Below are 13,859 nucleotides of genomic sequence, written 5' to 3' on the forward strand. Positions count from 1 at the left end.
CACCTTTGCAGCTGCTGTGCTTGGGTCTGAGGGTTTCTCCTCTGCGTTTGCCCTTTGCCTGTGGACAAAGCATCCCCATAGTGTTAGCCAGGGACTTCCTTCCCCTCTTGTTCTCTTTCTGCTAGAAGCTTCTCCTGGCTCCTAATCTCTCTGTTTCTCCTGACCCCTCTGTGCACGTGGCCTGGCTCAGTTTAGTGCAGCTCACATTTATTATGCATCTAGGAGGTGCCAGGGCCCTCTCCTGGGCTTGATGAGCCCTGCCTGGGAGGTGGTAGTGGTGGTGGTGGTTGCTGGTGTGTGTGTATGTGTAGGGTGAGTACTTGATATTAGGTATTTGATAATAGAACATAGTACATCTACCTTGTCTTCCTTTTACTGAGGAGAAATATTCTATGTCATGGCTCAACGGCACTTTTGCCCATTCTTTTATTAATGGGTATTTAGGTAGGTTCTGGGGCTTGGTCTTCACACAATGCTGCAGTAGTATGCCCTTATGTACCTCCTTTGCACACACCTGCGCATGGGTGAACGGCTCTAAGGGCCTGGCAGTGAGAGGGGCATACCAGGGGAGCCAATGGCAAGTGGCCCTTCGGAGCAATTGAACCAATTTACACTCATATGAGCTCTGACTATTGCAACCCATATCCCTGTGTTCTCATCAGTACTTGACCTTGTCGTGCATTTAAAACGTTATCAGTAGCCCTAGCCGGTTTGGCTCAGTGGATAGAGCGTCAGCCTGCAGACGGAAGGGTCCCAGGTTCGATTCTGGTCAAGGGCACGTGCCCGGATTGCAGACTCGATCCCCAGTAGGGGGCGTGTAGGAGGTAGCTGATCAATGATTCTCTTATCATTGATGTTTCTATCTCTCTCTCCCTCTTCCTTCCTCTCTGAAATCAATAAAAAAGAAAAAAATACGTTGTCAGTAGAATTATGTCTTTATTTGCTTATTCCCTGCATTCAGAGTCCCCTTGAGGAGACTCTGAGCTCCTCAAGCTCAAGAACTATCCATGTCTTGTTTAACTTTAAGACTTTTGAAAAAAATTCCATTTCTTCCTCTGTTGAGTTGGAAAGTTTAGCTTTCATTTTAGTGGTTACTCTTACAAACTTCAGCAGATACCTTTAATGCTGAAAGATAATCACCCTTCCCTCATCTCCCATGTCTTACTATTATCATTGTCCACTAATCCCGTTTCAAATGATCGTTTGTCCCAATCTGAGCCATTATCATTTAATGGAACCGATGCTTGTTTAGCTTTGTATACATATTTACTATTTTTTTTTTAATCTCAATTCCATCTTGTCCAAGATCTTTCTGGAACCATTTTTCTTCTCTTGGTCCTTTAGTGAAGGTACCTGGTAATAAACTCAGTTCATTGTCTGAAAGGCTGTTGTCCTCTTATTTCTAGTTTCATTGAGGTCTAATTGACAATTAAAATTGTACATATTTAAGACGCACAACTTGACGATTTGATATATGTATACATTGTGAGATGTTCACCATGATCAAGCCAATTAACATATCCATCACCTCAATAGTTACTATTTGTGTATGTATGCTTTGCATGATGATAACTCTTAGCAAATTTCAGGTGTACAATACAGTATTGTTAACTTTGGTCACATTGTTGTACATTAAATCTTCAGAACTTATCTTGCATAACTGGAACTTTGTACCCCTTGACCAACATTTCCCCATTTCTCTCCTCCTCTCAGCCCCTGGTAACCACAGTTCTACTCTATGTTTCTCTGAGTTTATTTTAGATTCCACATATAAGTGAGATCATGCAGCATTTGTCTCTCTGCATATGGCTATTCCACTTAGCATAATGTCCTCTAGGTTTATCCACGTTTTTGCAAATGGCAGGATTCCCTTCCTTTTTAAGGCTGAATATTTCATTGTGTGTATATATCCCACATCTTTCTTATCCACTCATCCATCGGCAGCATTGTCCTCTTACTCTTTACCCCCCTAGAAAGACTTTAATTTTCTGTTATGAGTCATTGCTTTTTGTAGCTTTCCCAAATAATTTTATAAATTTCGTAATGTTTATATGCCTGACTGGGATCCATGAAATAACAAAGTACAGTTCCCCCTGCAAGGAAACAAGAGCATCAGACGTAATGCAAGGCTCTTTCAATTGTTTTACGTTTTCAGGAATAAGAGTGACTGTATACTCTTTTATTTATTAGATGGTAATTTGGTGAAATTTTCATAGAATTTTTCATGATTTATGGTTTTTCGTGATGTTTTCTTAGGCAACATTCCACCAAATTAGCTTTTCAAAAGTCATAGCACCATGTACAGCTTTAGCCTGACAGCAGTTTTGTTTTAAAATTAGAATCAGGCTGAATGTGGCTTTCTTTCTAAAGCTAAAATTTATGTTTTAAGTAGAGCTGTAAAACACTTATGTCCTGGGTTTTCATTACCTTTAATTAAAGAGTGATTACACTCTTGTTGAAAAGTAAAATTATGTATTAACTGATGAAACTTCGAGTTGTAATAAAAGTGAAAGAAAAGGGAAGGAAAAGAAACGTCTTTTTTGATGAAGGCTTTACAGGAATAGGGTTTGTATTTAATCAGAACGACTCTCTACTCTTTTCTGGTAATGAAGGCATGGTATCTTCACCTAAAAGAAGCAAGTGCAATTGTTAGATATTTTATTTTATGTCATCTACTTACTATTACAACCCCAACTAGGTATAGTGCATTAATTAATATGAAATACTTTAAAATATATTTTTTTATTGATTTTAGAAAGGAAGGGAGAGGGAGAGAGAGAAACATCAGTGATGAGAGAGAATCATTGATTGGCTGCCTCCTGCATGCCCCCTACTGGGGATCGAGCCCACAACCTGGACATGTACCCTGACTGGGAATCCAACCATGACCTCCTGGTTCTTAGGTCAGCCACTGAGCCTGTATAAAAAGACCATATACTGCTAGACAGGATGTTGAAATGACTGGTGTGTAACGTTTTTAAGGCCTTCATTTTTGTCAACGTAAATTTCCTTTAATTATTTTCCATTTCCAGTAGGATTTCATTTTAAGGTTTAATGTACCAAGCCAGTATAAAGTTTTACAATTCAGTAATTCTGGATTTCAAGTAATCTAAGATAAAAATGGAAATGTGAAATTTAGTTAAGAAAGTTAATTTTCTTCGTCTTTTATATCCAAGGCTTCATCCTCTTCATTATCATCTTCTGCTTACTGATTCTCTCTTAGTTAACAGGTAGATGCCTTTCCTGTTCCAGGTACACACTTAGCTGACAGTGATCTCTGAAGAGGTGACTTTGAATTTGCTCTTGCAATATCTAGTCAAGATGAACAACCTGGTGGATATAGAGAATTTCAGAAAACCTCAAAATCTTCTTCTTCAACAATCTTTTGTATATTTTGGTAGGCAGCAGTGTGGACCTCTAAAGCTTTCCTGTGAAATAACATTTGAATAGTTATACATTCTGAAAATATAGTCTTTAAATGCTTTATTTTCTGCTTTTCAAAATTGTCAATCATTTCTTCCAGATGATGAGTTGTTCAAGTAGCATCCATTGTAACTCTCTGTAAGTTCATTTCTGCCTGTGAAATAACACGTCAATCAGATGGGTTTCACTGAGTTTATTGTTTAGCTTCTCAATTCCTTGCTGTTAATATTGCTTTTACCTCATCTCGTTTCATTTTTACATGGTTCCATAAGCTTTCGATGGTTCTACTGCTTTAGCTTTAACTATTTCAGCCTCTGCCTGTTGATAATCCTGACGCTTGGCAAACTCACCAGCACAGTTTTCCAGGCCCTGCTTTAAAGTTGGGGGGTCTCTCAGTGGGGGTGGGGGACCTTTTTTCTGCCAAGGGCCATTTGGATATTTATAACATCATTCTCGGGCCATACAAAATTATCAACTTAAAAATTAGCCTGCTATATTTGGTCAAACATTTAATTAACTCACCCCGAATGCCTTGGCAGGGCCAGACCAAATGATTTCACGGGTCTTACATGGCCCTCGGGCCGGATGTTCCCACCTCTGGGCATGCAGAGGTTCACCAGGAGGTCTGCTTTGTCTCACCGTCCGGCAGTTCTCTGCACATAAGCAGCAAAGCTTTGGCACAGCTCTTCTAGATGCTTCTCCACGTTTGTGACAGCATCTTGCAGTTGCTTGGTTTGAGCATCCCGGTTTTCCAAGCTGTGCCTCAACACCTTCCCTTGAGCACTGCCAGGACCCTGGACTGGGGCCAGGCTCGGGGCACTTGGGTGTGTGCTGGCATGCCCGCCGCTGCCATCGCGGGAGCCCGAGAACTGTCCTCTTATATTTGAGGGAGAGTTTAGCTGAATTTAGAATTTAGGTGGTTATTTTCCCTCAACGTGCTGCAGATGTTAGTCCACTGCCTCTGGCTGCTCTTGTGGTTCTTGGTCTGCTTGTTCTTTTATAAGCAATCTGTCTTTCCCCTGGGGCATTCTTAAAGGTTTTTCTGCAATTTCACTATGATGTGTCTACATGTGACTTCATTTTTACTTATCCTGCTGGGATTTCTTGTGATTCCTGAATATGATGATTCATGTCCTTTGTCAATTTTGAAAAATTCTTACTCATTATTTCTCAAAGATTGCCTGTCCCTAAATCTCATCTTCAGGATCTCCAATTAGACATAATTTAGATCTTCTCATTCTATCATCCATGTCTCTTATATTTTTATCGCTTTATCTCTGTGTTGCCCCACAAGTAACTTCTTTAGATCTGTCTTGCAGTGCATGAATTCTCTATTTAACCAATTCCACTGTGCTTTCAATTTCAATGATTTGAGTTTGTTTCAAGGAGTTTTATCTATCTATGTATCTATCTATCTATCTATCTATCTATCCATCTATCTATCCATCCATCCAGTCAGCCTGGTCATTTTTAGTGGCCTGTTTCTTGCTTGAATTTTCAGTTCTCTATTTTACTTTGTTCAACATTTTAAACTTACTTATTTAATATACTGTACCTAATTCTTCCCGTGTCTAAAGTCTGTCCAGGTATAATTCTACTATTGGTTGTTTCTGAAGATTCCCACTGGGGTTCCTCATGTGTCTTACACCTCTTTGATTGCGAGCTCCATTTGACTCCCATAGATCTCTAGGGGCCTACGGGCCTGGATCGATGGTGCTCCTCCAGAGACAATTAGCTTTGGCCTCTGCCAGGTGTTGCAAGGCACTGCTGGCCTGAGACAGCTTTAACTTCTTGGGATTTTCTGGACTGAGGAGATAGTATAAATTTGAATTCATATTTTCAGAGTTCAGGGCTATGAAGTCAGCAGAGTCTTCACTCTTTTATTTTCCTTTTCCCCACTTAGATACGAGCCTAAGATTAAATTACGGATCTAAAATGGTTGAGTTATCTTTTCTTCCTTTGATGGTGGGCAGATTTTTTTTTTTTCTGGTCCATCTTTTCACTATAGCCCTCTTCCCTAACTCTGTGTTTGGGAGAGGAGTGGGATGGGGGACCCAATCACATATGCCACAGCCTTGTCTCCCCTGTTGCCCATAAACCCTGAGACTCCAGAGTCCTGGTGTCAGCAAATGCCCTGGAGCTGCCCTGGGGCAGCACTGGCCCTCCAGGCTGGAGGCCCATCTCCTCTTCACCTCTGACCTTTGGAGAGTCCTTGTTTTACTTACTGCAAGTTCAGCTCTGCATTTAAAAAGATTGTCTGAGCCTGGTCAGCATGGCTCAATGGTTGAGCATCGACCTATGAACCAGGAGGTCGTGGTTCGATTTCCAGTCAGGGCACCTGCCCGGGTTGTGGGCTCAATCCCCAGTAGGGGATGTGCAGGAGGCAGCCGATCAATGATTCTCTCTCATCATTGATGTTTCTATCTCTCTCTCCCTCTCCCTTCCTCTCTGAAACAAATTTTAAAAATATATAAAAAGATTGTTTGATGTGTTTCATCATACTGTTTTTTAAAAACCAGAAGTTTGTTTGTTTTAGAATATCAAATCCACAATATTACCAGGAGTAGAAATTCTTATCAGGATTTTGAAGTATGAGTAGGAGTTCAATACTAGCTATGCCCTAGTCTAGCACTCAATCACCGTGCCTGTAATTGTTTTATATTGTGGACATGTTGCTCAGCCTGTTTTAGCTCTTTGCAAATTCCTTGGACTTGGCACCTGGTTCTAAGCCAAGCCTGGCTTCCTGCAAAAGAGCATACGCATGGCTCAGCCCATCCTGATCCCATCCCAGGCTTCTCTGCCTGCATTTCCACCTTTGGCACTATTGCCATCACCATCCCAGGTGATGCTAAGTTCATGGCCCATCAGCACAGGAACGTGTCCTTATTATAGCCTTCCTGGCTGACAAGCTCCTGCCCTGACTCTCCCTTCTCCGTCTTTCTGGAGACATGGACCTTAGCCTCAGGACCCTGCGTCCCTGCTGGAAGGCCTGCCCTGCCTCCTTCTCACTCTGGGAGCCAGGCTAGTATCTGCAGATGTCAAGGAGCACTTGAGATATCATGCTTAGAGATTTGCTCTCTGCGGTTGCCCCTTCTAGAAAAGAGAACTGTTCATTTAATATTGACTATTAAGATGTTAGTGTGAATGAACTTATCAGACACTATAATAACGGCACTAGCTAGTGTTCATTGAGGTCCTTCAGTGCACTAAGCGATTTTTATTGAGGCTCCACACTGAGAGCAGGGATGGGGAGAGATCACGCTGTAGATGGAGATATGGCCTGGAGTCTGTTGCTGGCCAAGGGGGATGGAGATGGGCTCCCAGGTGTGATAGGGTTCATGAGAGCCCTGAGGGCTTGGAAAGGGAAGACATCACTGGCAAGGGAGGGGGACAGATAGACATTCATAATTTATTCAGTCAACAAACACTCCTTGAGCACCTACTGACTGTCAGGAATTGTGCTGGGTGCTGGAGGTGCAGATAAGAATGAGGACTGGCCTCAGGGAGCTTAGAAGAGCCTGGCACAAGGCAAATCCCTGCACATCACCCAAGAACATCTACTCTAGTCCCTCACTGTGCAGATGAATGAAATGAGGCCCAGAGAGGGGCGGGACTGGCTCAGGGTTGCACAGCAAGTACTTTAATCCCAGAGATAGTGAGGACGGCCATGAGGAAACAGTCTGAAGTGAGGGAGGCCCTGCATCTCTCCACTTCCCTGGAAGTCCGTGTGGAGGCCTGGGGCTAGCCACAGACTCTGCTCCCCAAGAGGCAGCTGGGGTGGAGGGGATCCCTCCACTTCCCCTCAGTCCCCAGGCAGGGAGGGCCGCTGGCTGAGAGAGCCCTTCCTCTCCCCCATCAAACCCCTGGGCCAGAGCCTTCTTTATCGGAGTCCAGCTGTGGCTGCCGCGGGCTTACTGGGAGGTGCTGGGGCTGGGAGCGAGGCTCAGGACGGGCTGACACAGGAGAAGAGATAATTTCAATCTGCAGCCTCCAGATTGAGGGAGAAATGTAAACATAGGCTGCAGAGCCAGCAGCATGGGGGTGGGGCGGGTGGGCAGTGGGCACCCTGCTGGCCAGCCTTCCTCACAGAGCCCACTGTGAGGAGAGCTCGGGGTGATTTCCCATGACCTGGTCTTTCATGGGCATGTGAGGGAGTGGCTGCTTTGGCTGCGGAGATCTCTACAGGCCAAGCTCGCCCTCAGTGAGACTAAGTGGGGAGAGTCCCGGCCCGACACCAGACAGAGCTCCCTCCAGTCCTAGCTCCGTTTCACAGCCAGCTGTGGGACATCCTTGATTTCACTACACCTCAGTTTCCTCATCTGTAAAATGGGGACCATGTTAGAACCAGTTTCCTAGGGGTGCCTGATCTTTATTTGTTCTACAAATATTTATTGGGTACTACCTCAGTTCCAGACACCACTGAGGAACAGAACACAGAGCAGGGACTGTCGGTCCCCTCTCCTCAGTGCTAAGGGTGAGGTTTCCAGGAGATAATGTGGCCAAAATGCTTGCCAGCGGCCCCGGCACAGAGAAAATGCCCAGAAGATGGAACTATTGGCTGTGATGGTTGTTATCATTAGTTAGTTAATTTGAGCCAGTGCAGCCTGGTTCATCTCCCACCCTCCTCACCCCTTCACAGGCTACTCCTGCTCAGCCTTCAGTCCTTAGGTGCTCCCTCCTACAAGAAGCCTCCCGTGATTTCCCGAGGCTGCATTATCCCCCTCCCTGCTTCACTGACCTCTCCCCTCTTCCCATGCTTCCTTATGGCACTTTCAGATAGTGTGTCTCTGGGGACACCAGTGACATGCTGAGAGGCACAGTGTCTTCCGCGCATTCTTCAAGCTTTGGATTTTGTTTGTATCTCCCCCTACCCTCCAGTTATGGTAAAAAAAAAATACTTGTTACTATCAGCTCCCCCCTCTGTGCTGCAAACTGGACATGTGCTCCCGAAGGCAGGGCTGGACCTTGTCCCATCTCTGGTTCCCCAGAACCTGGCATATTGTAGATGGCTACTCGTGTTTGTTCAATGAATGAATGAATGAATGAATGACTGTGAGTCCTTACCATGCCCCTACCTTTCAGACACGGTGGTGTTGCCCCTTAGAGTCAGAGAAGGGAACTTCTTAGCCCACGACTAAGACTTCCTTGCAGGGAAATCACAGGTCAGCAGTGCAGGTTTCTGTAGATGGGGGGTTGGGGGGGAGACAATGACCGCTGACATTTATTGCGTGCTCTCCATAGCTGGGTACTGTGAGGAGCTCTTTAGGTAGATCTGATCTCCATCCTATTCCTATGAGATAAGATGTAGTGTTTCCCCCATTATGTAGATGAGGAAATGGAGGCCCAGAGTGGTGAGATACCTTGCCCAAGATCACCCAGCTCGTCAGTGTGAGTGGAGTCAGGATTCGAACCCAAGTGGAGCACCTCCAGGGCCAGTGCTCTCGGCCCCTCACTGTACAGTCTCCTAAGGGTGTGGGGTGTGGCTGATGGCAGGTGGGCACACCCGTGTGTGGCCTGGGGCAAGTGCATCCTGGGCAGCTCCTGCCATCCTGGGTGTGCCCTGGCCGCCAGCAGGCTTGCTGCTGAGGGTGGCAGAAAGGAGGAGATGTTGCTTTAGGTTCAAGTGACAGAAACGGGTAGGCTGGACACATGGGCTGTCATAGTAATTGGTGTGGGTGAGAAGCCACCTGCCTGCCCCGTGGGGACCTAGTGAGGTGGGCTCCCAGCCTGGAGGGGTGGGGACTGCTTTGGGTCTGAGAGGTCACCGCTTGGCATGGCATATTTGTTTACTGGCTAAATGAGAACAATTTTCAGCTGATGTACCTCTGGGGACCCCAGTGGCATGCTGAGAGGCACAGGGTCTTCCACCAGTTCTTCCAGCCTTTGATTTTGTTTGTTTCTTTTCCCCCAGCTACAGTCAAAGTGATTCTCAGGAAATGAATGCCTTTAGGTCAGAGGAGGAGCCCGTGTGTCTTTGTGGATTCCTGTGGATTCCCGTGTGTGTGGGTGCACAAGTGTGCCACACTTCGCTCCTCCACGTGTGCTCGGCTGCATATGCTCCTGGCAGGGGCTCTGCCTTCATTACTCAGAAAGAAAGACGTTTCCTCGATGCAGATTGTCACCTTTTCATCCAGCCAACGTTCTTCAAGAACCTAGTCTGTGCCAAGCCTTGTGCTGGGCCTCAGGGATGAAATGGAGAATGAGCCCCAGATCCTGCCCTCAGGAGCTGACAGTTTAGGGGGAGAGTCAGGTCAGGAAACAGGTGAGGACAGCTCAGGATGGGGGGGCGGGGCACTGGCTGTGCTGGAGGGATGCACAGAGGATACGCCATGGAGCAACTCCTAATGCAGCCTGGAGAGAGGGAGCCTACGGAAAGCTTCCTGGAGGAGGTGGCAACTGGGATTCGTTTGAAGGATTCATCTAAGATAATTAGGGAAACAAAGTGGGGAAATGCTTTAATGGGTTGTAGATAATATAAGTACCTGGTAGGGAGAGAGGGTCTGGGGGGTTCAGGAAATACTAAGTAGTTTGGTTTGTATGGAGAGTCGTGTGTGTTTGTGCATATGTATGTTTATATGTGTGTGTCTGTGCATGTCTGTGTGTGTGTATGCATTTGTATGGAAGGTAATGTCTGAAGAGTTATGTTGGAAATTTCTGTTTACATATTTTCTGTGAAAACTTTTCTGAAGTGTAATGCTGGAAGCACATTTGATCATTCACATTTTAGTGTGAACGAGTTTATATCTTCCTCCAAGAAGCTTGGGCCCTTGGATGAGAACGGGTGCTGAAAGACAGGGCAGGCCACCCCGCTGACAGTCATGCTCTGTCACATTCCATGTCATTCTCAAACCCCCCTGGAACCTGATATTTTCGGCCTATATCCCTCTGAGGTGTAATAATCTGGCTGTCCACCTCACACGGCAGGAAGCCGAGAAGCCTGCTGTTTGTCCTGGGCTAACCCTCCGGAGGAAGGGACCCTTCTCACGCAGAGATGTGGCCGGGCAGGCACAAGGGTCGAGGACTGGCTCTGAGGGGTGAGGCTGGACAGGCTGCCCCCAGACCACATGAGCCAGCCCCTGCTCCTTGTCCCTGTGCCAGACCTTGCCTGCTCCCAGCTCTGGTACTTCCTTTGACAGATTAAAACAGTAGATCACCCCATTTAGCTGGGGCTCCGCTAACCCACACCATGTGGGCTCCATGGTGGGGGAGTGGTGTGTAGGAGGAAAAGTACACTTTTTGGGGGGAGAGAGGAAGGTACAAGGACGAGCCATATCTCAGAGGCATGTGTCCCGCCCGCAGAGGGCCTCAGGGTGGACATTCAGTGCCCTGGCCAGCTGAGCAATGGAGCCCCGGGTCTCTCCGCCCACTGGCCACTCCATTGCCTAACTGGCCGGCTGCCTGGTAGATGTAGCTCTGGACAACACTGGTGGCCCCACGGCAGGCACATCTCTGGGATGAAGACTTGGAGGTAGCCGACATACAGCCTCACCAAAATGGGGCTGCCTCTGTCAGGACCGGAGGGTTGGAGCTCCTGGGATGGCGAGCTCCACTCTCAGAGCAGAGGGGACCTTCTGAGGGGACCGGGGCTCAAGGCCAGGCCCCGAGCGCCTGAGGGCAGGCCCCTGAGGGTAAGGACTGTGGACAGCATGTTCCAGGCCAGGCATATGGCATCTTGCTGGGGACACAGTGGAGGATTCACTGTCAGGTGGGACTGCTTTGGCCCCACACTTTATAAGGTACCTGTGCATTCACTGTCCCTTTTGATCCTAGAACAAGCCTCAGTCAAATGAACTCATTACAAAAGGGAACTTGTCCAGGGCCACAGCTGGGAATAGGTGAAGTCAGGCTTGGAATCTAGGCCTAAGCGCATCTCACCCCATACATCGTGAATCTTTGCTCCTAAGGCCTCTGCAGGTGCTGGGGGGCCAAAGCCGGGCTAGGCCACTTTCATGCAGAACCTGGGCAGATTACTTATTTGTGTCTCAGTTTCCTCGCCTATCAGTGTTAATGATAGCACGTACCTATAGGATCCCAGTGAGGCTCCAACAAGGTCACACACACGGGAGACCCCAAGTGAGGACCACTTGATTGTAACTGTTGCCTGAGTGGTGGCTGCCCAGGCTGTCAGAAGAATTGCTGAGATCAGCCTGGACGGTGGAAGAGCATGTTGGGTAGGTGTGGTCTGGACACCTAGGGCTTTAGATGGGGGAAGGGGTGCAATGAACTCTTGGGCCTCCCAGGGGTCCCCTCTTTAAATCCTAAGAGACAACTTAGACACTGGGCTTGATCAGCCACTTTTCCAGAGCCACTCAGCTGTCAGGAGCAGTGAAGGGACATTGAAAACACTGAGTAGCTGGCGCATGGCTGGAAGTTGGGTGTGGCTGTTCAGGGGCCTGCCAGACTCCCTGGCCTTTAGAGGTCCAGAGTCATCAGAGAAGGTCATTCTGAAGAGGTGGACTTCCATTTCTGTAGAGGGAGCAGGGTCTCGGCCTGGAGTGGTCCGAGAGTGGGTAACCGTGCATCCTGGGGCCAACACAGTCCTGGTTATGCATGTTGCTCCGGGTAACTGCTGTCAGTGCCCCTTTCCCTGTTAAAAGTGGCCTGATTTGGACAGTAAGTTAGACAGTCACCCAACTTTGAGCCACAGGCTCCCTCTTCCCTGGCGAGGCCTGTTCCTGAGGGTCCCCAGCACCTCGGCTGGGTGAGGCAGGTTGGGGGACTTCCATGCCAGGCCGCAGCACTGGGAGCTGGGCAGCGCCCCCTCTGAGCCTGGAGGGGGGTGGGAGCAGGGAGGGACAGGCCAGCTGGCAGCATGGAGACCCACCTGGGCCCATGTCCGAGACCCACACTGTTGTCACCTAGGTAGGAGTTGGGAGGTTTTAGCTGAAAGAGATACGAGATATTGGTCTGGCTTAACTTTTCTATTTTCCTGATAATAATGATAACAGTAATCATGATTACTTTTAAATAAACCCCACCTAAGTACTAGGAGTGTGTGTATGTGTACATGCACATGCACAAGTGTGTAAGATATTTATATATTATATGTAATATGCAGTTGAATAACATGGGATTTTGGGGTGCCGACCCACGGCGTAGTGGAAAATCCGCATATAACTTTTTGCCTCTCAATAGTCTACTATTGACTGGAAGCCTTACCGATAACATAAACAGTTGATGAACACATATTTTGTATGTTTTATGCATTATATGCTGTATTATAATAAAGTAAGCTAGAGAAAAGAAAATGTTATTAAGAAAATCATAGGAAGAGAAAATGCATTTACAGTATTTATTGAAAAAAATCCACGTGTAACTGGGCCGGCCTTCTTAGTGTAAACTGTGTTGCTCAAGGGTCAACTGTATGTTATACAGAAACAGGCGTTAAATAGTTCAGTGGTGCCGCGTGAGACCAAGGAGGGGAGGGCCAGTCTTCACATTCCACCCCTGGGAAGGGGCAGAAGCAGGGGTCAGACCCAGGTCCATTTGACCTCTGAGCCAGTGTCCTTTGCCGACCCCACCCACTACCCGCTGGGCATCAGGATCAGGCATGCTGTTTGCACAACCTCACAGCCTAGGCTGGGCTTGGGAGATTGGGAGGCAGGGGAAGACGGGCTGGGGACCTTTCTGTCCCTGTCTGGCCCTTGCCCTCCTCGGGCCAGCTCCGTCAGGGAACGGCCAAGCTCAAGGCCACATGAGGAGTTCCCAAGCTGTCTTTCATCCGGTCCCGCAGTGATTTGTTCAGCATGCAGTGCAAATTTCCCTGTCTCAAGACATGGAATCTGGTACAGCTTTGCCTGGATCAATGTCCAACCCCTTTCAAGTTCTGGAGAAAGTTACTCCTCTCCAAAGTTCAGACCTGCCAGACTCAATAACTCCACAAAAATGCTTGGATGAAAATTGCTCCAAGCAATCCCAGCGGAAAGCCAGCACCTCACCCCTCGTTTAAAGTTATGATCCTTATCATAATTAATTCAATAAAGAAGTAATGTGCTTCAACCTAGGCAGAGAGAATAATTTTCTGTCCTGACTGGGATAAACTTTCAGCTGGGGACATTGAAAGTCTGGGTCTGAGCTCTCGCAGCAAGTAATAAATTGCAGACCCGGGCAGCCTGCAGAGCCCCATTTAAACTGTGGTAAATAGGCCGCTATTGAGGAGAGGAAGATTTGGATTCGGGTGGGCAGCTCCAATAAATAGCGGAGTGTTGTTTATAAACCCTGCCGTCCCGCTGGCCCCCGCCTCCAGACAGGCAGTAGCATTTGCTTGTTGAAAGCACCAGAGCGTTTGATCCTCGCACTCGGAGGGACCCACCTTGAGTCTTGAATCTAAAACCCATTTCCTCCCGTGATTGAGAGGTAGGATTAGCCTGGCTTCTAAACAGACTAGCACATTCTCAAGTGGAGATACTGACTTGGAGACCCAGCCAGCCCAGCCC

At 47.3% G+C, this 13,859-nt stretch overlaps 1 pseudogene across 1 annotated transcript; it reads right to left on the reverse strand.

Moving 5' to 3' along the window:
- Window positions 1-3,148: 3,148 nt before the first annotated feature.
- Window positions 3,149-12,257, reverse strand: LOC307113438 (CBY1-interacting BAR domain-containing protein 1-like; annotated as a pseudogene). Its single transcript has 4 exons — window positions 12,248-12,257; window positions 4,019-4,297; window positions 3,668-3,812; window positions 3,149-3,577 (listed from the first exon to the last, which is right to left on the reverse strand). The product of its transcript is annotated as a CBY1-interacting BAR domain-containing protein 1-like (transcript).
- Window positions 12,258-13,859: the final 1,602 nt, after the last annotated feature.

The sequence above is a fragment of the Cnephaeus nilssonii genome, assembly GCF_951640355.1.
Source record: "Cnephaeus nilssonii genome assembly, chromosome: 17".
NCBI classification, from domain to species: Eukaryota; Metazoa; Chordata; class Mammalia; order Chiroptera; family Vespertilionidae; genus Cnephaeus; species Cnephaeus nilssonii.